Source organism: Pristiophorus japonicus, chromosome 19, assembly GCF_044704955.1.
Source record: "Pristiophorus japonicus isolate sPriJap1 chromosome 19, sPriJap1.hap1, whole genome shotgun sequence".
In the NCBI taxonomy this organism is placed as follows: Eukaryota; Metazoa; Chordata; class Chondrichthyes; family Pristiophoridae; genus Pristiophorus; species Pristiophorus japonicus.
In genome coordinates, this window is record NC_091995.1 from 58266083 (window position 1) to 58273469 (window position 7387).

A 7387-nucleotide genomic window follows, 5' to 3' on the forward strand; every position below is an offset into this window, starting at 1 on the left:
GTGGTCTTTGGCCAGGGACTCCTAGATGTCGGTGGGTATGTTGCACTTTATCAGGGAGGCTTTAAGGGTGTCCCTGTTACGTTTCCTCTGTCCACCCTCAGCTCATTTGCCATGAAGGAGTTCAGAGTAGAGCGTTTGCTTTGGGAGTCTCGTGTCTGGCATGCAGACAATGTGGTCTGCCCAGCGGAGCAGATCAAGTGTGGTCAGTGCTTCAATGCTGGGGATGTTGGCCTGGTCGATGACACGAATGTTGGTGTGTCTGTCCTCCCAGGGGATTTGTAGGATCTTGCAGAGGCATTGTTGATGGTATTTCTCCAGTGACATGAGGTGTCTACTGTACATAGTCCATGCCTCTGAGCCATACTGGAGAGCGAGTATTACTGCAGCTCTGTAGACCATGAGCTTGGTGGTAGGTTTGAGGGTCTGGTCATCGAACCCTCTTTTCCTCAGGCGGACAAAGGTGCACTGGAGGCAGTGTTGAATTTCCTTAGCAATGTCTGTTTTTGTTGATAAGAGGCTCCCGAGATATCAGAAATGGTTCACATTGTCCAGGGCCATGCCGTGGATCTTGATGACTGGGGGGCAGTGCTGTGCGGCGAGGACAGGCTGGTGGAGGACCTTTGTCTTACGGATGTTTAGCGTAAGGCCCATGCTTTCGTATGCCTCAGTAAATACATTGACTATGTCCTGCAGATCAGCCACTGAATGCGCAGATGCAGGCATCGTCCACTTACTGTAGCTCGATGGCAGAGGTTGGTGTGGTCTTGTACCTGGCCTGGAGGCGGCAAAGATTAAAAGCTTCCCACTGGTTCTGTATTCTAGTTCCACTCCATCGGGGAGCTTCTTGACCGTGAGGTGGAGCATGGCAGCAAGGAAGATTGAGAAGAGGGTTGGAGCGATGACGCAGCCGTGTTTGACTCCGGTCCAGACGTGGATTAGGTCTGTAATGGATCTGTTGGTAAGGATCACGGCCTGCAAGTCATCATTGAGCAGGCGAAGGATGTTGATGAACTTTTGGGGGCATCCAAAACGGAGGAGGATGCTCCATAGACCCTTGCAGTTGACAGTGTCAAAGGCCTTTATAAGGTCGAAGAAGGCCACGTATAAGGGCTAGCGCTGCTCCCTACATTTTTCCTGCAGCTGTTTCGCTGCAAAGATCATGCCTGTTGTGCCCCGTAGGGGACAAAACCCGCACTGCGACACTGGGGGGAACTCCTCAGCCACAGGGAGAAGACAGTTGAGGAGGACTCTAGTGACACTGGCACCTGCTAGACTATGTCATCGTCCAAGCCAGGGATCACAAGAAATAGCGCACCACTCACACCATGACAGGAGCTGATGACTGCTAGACGGACCACCGCCGAATCCGATCCATCTTCGACATCAACATAGCTGACAACAGACCTTATTGAGGTCCAACATAGGCCCAAAGTGGAAGGGGCAGCAGAAACAATGCAGCAAAAAAGTTAATGCTGGGGCACTTAAAGACCAAGCCAATTGAACCCTATACAGTCAGCACCAGAACAGACACACACACAGACAGAGACACACACACACACAAAGACGGACATACACACAGACACCTCCTCCCCCCCCCCCCCCGCACCTGGGGGAATGGGGCAGATATTTAAACGGACAGGGTCTCCCTTTTCTCTGCCTATTTATACTTAAAGGAACAGTCCAGATTATCTCGGAGTGTCAGAGGACTTCAGGAAACGAACTCCCATTAACAGTCGTTCCCTTCTGTACTGTGCAGTGATTGTAAAGCTGACTATTTCAGTGACTTGAGCCTTTCTAAAATGTCTTACTGTTTCTATGATCCATTTTACTTGCTTGTGTAATTTAGAAAGATTTCAGAATTGTGCAGCGTGACAAAGGTTTTTTTTTTAAAAAAAGGTGGAGTAAAATTTGTTTCAAAATATTCTTTCTAACCCTTCCTCAACCCCCCAAATTTTAGAACATAAGAACATAACATAAGAACATAAGAATTAGGAACAGGAGTAGGCCATCTAACCCCTCGAGCCTGCTCCGCCATTCAACAAGATCATGGTTGATCTGGCCGTGGACTCAGCTCCACTTACCCGCCTGCTCCCCGTAACCCTTAATTCCCCAACTGGTTAAAAATCTCTCTGTGATTTGAATACATTCAATAAGCTAGCCTCAACTGCTTCCTTGGGCATAGAATTCCACAGATTCACAACCCTCTGGGAGAAGAAATTCCTTCTCAACTCGGTTTTAAATTGGCTCCCCCGTATTTTGAGGCTGTGCCCCCTAGTTCTAGTCTCCCCGACCAGTGGAAACAACCTCTCTGCCTCTATCTTGTCGATCCCTTTTATTATTTTAAATGTTTCTATAAGATCTCCCCTCATCCTTCTGAACTCCAACGAGCAAAGACCCAGTCTACTCAATCTATCATCATAAGGTAACCCCCTCATCTCCGGAATCAGCCTCGTGAATTGTCTCTGTACCCCCTCCAAAGCTAGTATATCCTTCCTTAAGTAAGGTGACAAAAACTGCATGAAGTACTCCAGGTGCGGCCTCACCAATACCCTATACAGTTGCAGCAGGACCTCCCTGCTTTTGTACTCCATCCATCTCGCAATGAACACTCTGCAATACTGACTGGGACGTTCCCAAGTTCGATCCTTGATCTGGGCTGTTAGTTGATCTCAGCCAAGGCAGCAGTTTAGGGGTTATAATTGTCCTCAATACCACTGGGTTAAATATGAGCAAAAATTAGCCACTGCCCTTGCTCTTGATACTGATCCAGTGACATCAACTGGGAAGTGTGTGGATGTATTTGAGGACAGGATTGGACTCAGCTCTGATGCCTACCACAGTGGAAATCCTGCTGACACTCACTGAGTCATCTGATAGGGAGGCACCAGAGGTTAACAAATGTCTGTGGAATTGCACCCAGCCAGATTCAGCACTTTCTGGAGAAAATAACTCAGACGATGAAATGAATGTTGATTTTAGAGGGTAAGGATGGAGGGAGAGTGTCTAGAATAAGAAATTTACAGCTTAGGAGGAACAGGAGGGGACAGAATGTCCTATAGAATCTAAAATTGTCTGTTCTGATTTTCTATCCTGTACTTAAAGTAACAACTTTTGTAACCTCCATTTGCAAGGTATTAGAAGGGGAGGATCTGCAGCTGGGAAATTGAAACCAAACATTACGTCAATAATTGAGAGATTCACCAGATTCATCAGGATCACCTTTTCATCAGCCTTTGGAAAAACACCAATCACAGCGGGGAGAAACAGGACACATGTTGTGTGTGTGGATGCAACTTCAACCAATCGTCCAGCCTGTGAGACTCGTGTGTCCAGCTGACTCAACACTGTAAATGTGGGGACAGTGGGAATGGATGCAAATGCATGTTGGGTGGAAACACATCAGGGAGAGGCCGTTTACCAGCTGAGTGTGGAAAGAGATTCAGTCACTCATCTCACCAACTGACATTCGAGGACATAGGTAACAGACTATCTCCTGTGAATATAGAGCTGGGTTATTGGGCTTGTTCATCTATGTTTTTACTTATTCATCTTGTTGACTGTAAACCTTTGCCAATTATTTGATGTGATGGGTTAATTATACGTATTTTTAAAAATACATTTACTGAGTGGATACAAAATTAAATTGAAACCAGCTTTGCAGGCGTGACACTCTATTCATATATCGAAGGTGAGAGAGATGCTGTGGGACACACGAAAAGTCCAGTATCTGAAAGTTATTAACAGAATGGGTTTTGTGTTTAGTGATCCCGGGCGTGTTAGCTGTCCCTACCCTTGACACCAAGGCAAAGAGAGGCACTCTGAAGGATATGGGGAACTAGGACTTGTCCCTGAGAGTAACCTAAGGCATGAGAACTGAAACAATCTAGAGTTAGAAAGGAGAAAGGGCGCAAAGTGAAGCAATCGGTAACAGGACATCAATTAGTCTCCACTTATCATGGAGACATCAAATATTGATACACCGTGTAATTTGAAATATCACAATATTAAACTCCAGCCCAGTTTTAGGGGTTATTATCAGCAGAAACAAATCCCAACTGACAGAATGAACACAATTCAGTCAGGATGTGATTAACAGCAGTAATAACAGTAGAACGCAACCCCTGCAGCCACTTGTGAACTCGAAATTCAGATGACTGAGTGAATCCCTTCCCAAACTTCCCCAGTGTGAACTCCCTGGAGTTTCAGCAGATCGGATCACTGAGTGAAACCCTTCCCACACACAGAGCAGGTGAATGGCCTCTCCCCAGTGTGACTGCGATGATGAATTTCTAGATCAGACGGGGAACTGAATCCCTTCCCACAGTCCCTACATTCCCACGGTTTCTCCATGGTGCGGTGTCCTTGTGTCTCTCCAGTTTGGACGATCAGTTGAAGTTTCGTCCACACACAGAACACGTGTAGTTTCTTCCGCTGTGAATGGTGTGATGTTTTTTCAGGCTGTGTAACTGGTTGAAGCTCTTTCCACAGTCAGTGCACTGGAACACTCTCACTCAGGTGTGTGTGTCTCGGTGCTTTTCGAGTCACGCTGATGTTTGAAATATTTTCCCACAAACAGAACAGAAAAATGTTTCTCCTTCCATATTCAAAGGCCGATGTTATTCATCATTTCCAGCTTACATGGTTGGGTTCAGTTCTGCACCCGCTATGCGCAAAGTGAGAATAAATTCAATGAGGTGCTGATTTTCTCTGCTGATCACTGGGCCTTTTGTACTGGCCCAATAGGCTGAGCCCGGGCTGGCCCAATCGGGTGGCCCAATAGGGTGACCCTGTGCTGCCGCAATAGGGTGAGCCCAGGCCCAGGGTCACCAGACAACAATCAACACACCAAGGCTCCCTTTCAGGGGTCACTGACGTGGGAACAAACATCTGTCTAATCAAACTGACAGACACCCTGAAGCCCCGCCCACACTCTGTCCATGCCCAAACTGTTATGTCTTTAATACTCTTATGCATGACTCCACAAGGTCTAGTATTGTACTTGAGCTGTTGTGACCTTAGTCTTATTTATTGTAACTCCAAAGTGAGGCACAGGCATGGTGGGCAGCCTTTTATACTGGGCCCTTCACACCTATGCAGGTGACCCTCAGGTCTCCCACCGCAGTGCCCTCTGGTGGCACACCTTACATGACTATACAGTTAGTATACATGACACAAGGGACTGCGCATGCACCGTGAGACCTGCCCTGCCCAAGATGGCGGCCGCTGAGCACACTCTCCCCGCCGGGGGAAACAGTTACCGCCAAGAAAACGGTCACTAAAACACCACCGAAGGGCGGCAATAAGCGCAGAAAGTCGAGGAAGCAGAGTTACACCATCTACATCTACAAAGTGATGAAGCAGGTTTATCCGACACCGGCATCTCCAAGGCCAGGGGCATCATGAACTCGGTTGTGAACGATATTTTCGAGCGCATCGTGGGTGAGGCTTCCCACCTGGTCGATTACGACAAGCGCCGCACCATCAGCTCCCGGGAGATCCGGACCGCCGTGCGGCTGCTGCTGCCCGGGGAGCTGGCCAAGCACGCCGTGTCGGAAGGGACAAAGGCGGTGACTAAGTACACCAGTTCCAAGTAAAACTGCGCACTGTCCTGAGAGATCAAACCCAAACATAACGGCTCTTTTAAGAGCCACCCACAACCTCTCTGAAAGAGCTGCACAAACCCATCATCCTTTAGTGTCAAATCACTAATTATTTCCTGAACAAGTGTGTGAGAACCTTTGCAGTTCCAGCTGTAGATTTAGTTTAGCCTTCTCCGATAAGCAGCTTCACTGTCTGGTTCGACCTCAGTGTCGCCGGAATTTCCCGCCCACAATCTAGAAACACGGTCCCTGGTCGCTCTTCCACTTTGGTCTCAGCCCCGTTCATTTACACCGCCTGCGGAATTAGAGCTTGTTTAAGGGCCGAGACTGAGGTTTCAGTCACGCATTCTCTCTCGCAAGCAATTTTCAAGTTTATTTGTCAATTCCTGTTGCGGGTTAGTCCGTTTATTGACCCTGGAGTTCCAGTGTAACAACCCAGAATGGGAGTTCTTCCAGAGACCAGAACCGGGGCAGTTTGAACACTCTGTCCCTCTTCTCTTTTCATAGAAGGACTCCCAGTTCTGGTCTCACTCCCGCCTTTGCAGGAGATCTATCGATAATTTTTGAAAATATTGAGATGGAATGTGTCGTTACAGAATCAGTGGGGATTGATTCCCGCCTACTACAGACAGTTTGAAATAGTACCCGATTGTAACAGCTTGGAACTTGCAAGTGAAATATGGAATAAGACAAAAGGAATTAAAAGTGTTGGGAAATCTTTGACTAATGGTGAATTTATTAACTTAATCCGCTATGTTAAAAATTCTTGGCGAGGTTTTTGAATTAAAAAATTGTTATTTTGACTGTTGTAGACAGTAATTTTGGTGCTACTTTCATTGGTGGGCTAAACAGACTGTGATTGGTCATCAGAAAAGACCAATGAAATTCACCCCAGAGCGACCAATCACACGTTCGCTCCCTGCATTCCTCCAGAAGGTATAAGAAGAGCAGATGTGGAAGGAGTTTCTCATTCTTTCTCTTAACGTGTAGATTGTGGAAATGTTTGGAAGAGGGAAAACCGGCGGTAAAGCTCGGGCCAAGGCCAAGTCTCGCTCCTCCCGGGCCTGACTGCAGTTCCCTGTGGGCCGTGTTCACAGGCTCCTGCGGAAGGGGAACTACGCTGAACGTGTGGGTGCCAGAGCCTCGGTCTACATGGCTGCTGTGCTCGAGTATCTGACCGCTGAAATCCTGGAGCTGGCCGGCAACGCGGCCCGCGACAACAAGACGACCCGCATCATCCCCAGACACCTGCAGCTGCCCATCCGCAACGACTTGGAGCTCAACAAGCTGCTGGGAAAGGTGACCATCGCTCAGGGCAGGGTGCTGCCTAATTTGCAGGCTGTGCTACTGCCTAAGAAAACCACCAGTATGTCCAAGAGCAAGTAATGCGGACAGTATTTAATCTAATAACCCAAAGGATACTTTCAGAGCCAGCCACTCTGAAAGGGCTGGTTACGGTTCTATGGATCTCAGTTGCCACGGTTGTAATTTAATATTAAATCTCTGTAATTAAGCTGGGAGTTTGCTGATCAAAAATGAGTCTGAGACATTCTCAGTTATAGGCATGAACATCTGGAAGTCCAGATCACCAAACAGTGCCGCATTTTCGCCTTTAGCCGATATTCGGATCAGTGAATCAATATAGAGAGGGACTGGCTTCAGAGAAATACAAAACAGACGGAACCTGAACGTCAGACCGTCCGTCATTGAATATGTTGTTGGGAGAGCCAAATATGAACGGATGTTAAGAGCAGAGTATAAAGCGAATGAGCGGTTGATGGGCTCAC

The 7387-nt window shown here is 47.6% G+C and overlaps 1 pseudogene; it reads left to right on the top strand.

Annotated features, from left to right (window-relative positions):
* The first annotated feature begins 6551 nt into the window (after nucleotides 1-6551).
* LOC139229887 (histone H2A type 1-H-like) lies at nucleotides 6552-7073 on the top strand (annotated as a pseudogene).
* The last annotated feature ends 314 nt before the right edge of the window (nucleotides 7074-7387 follow it).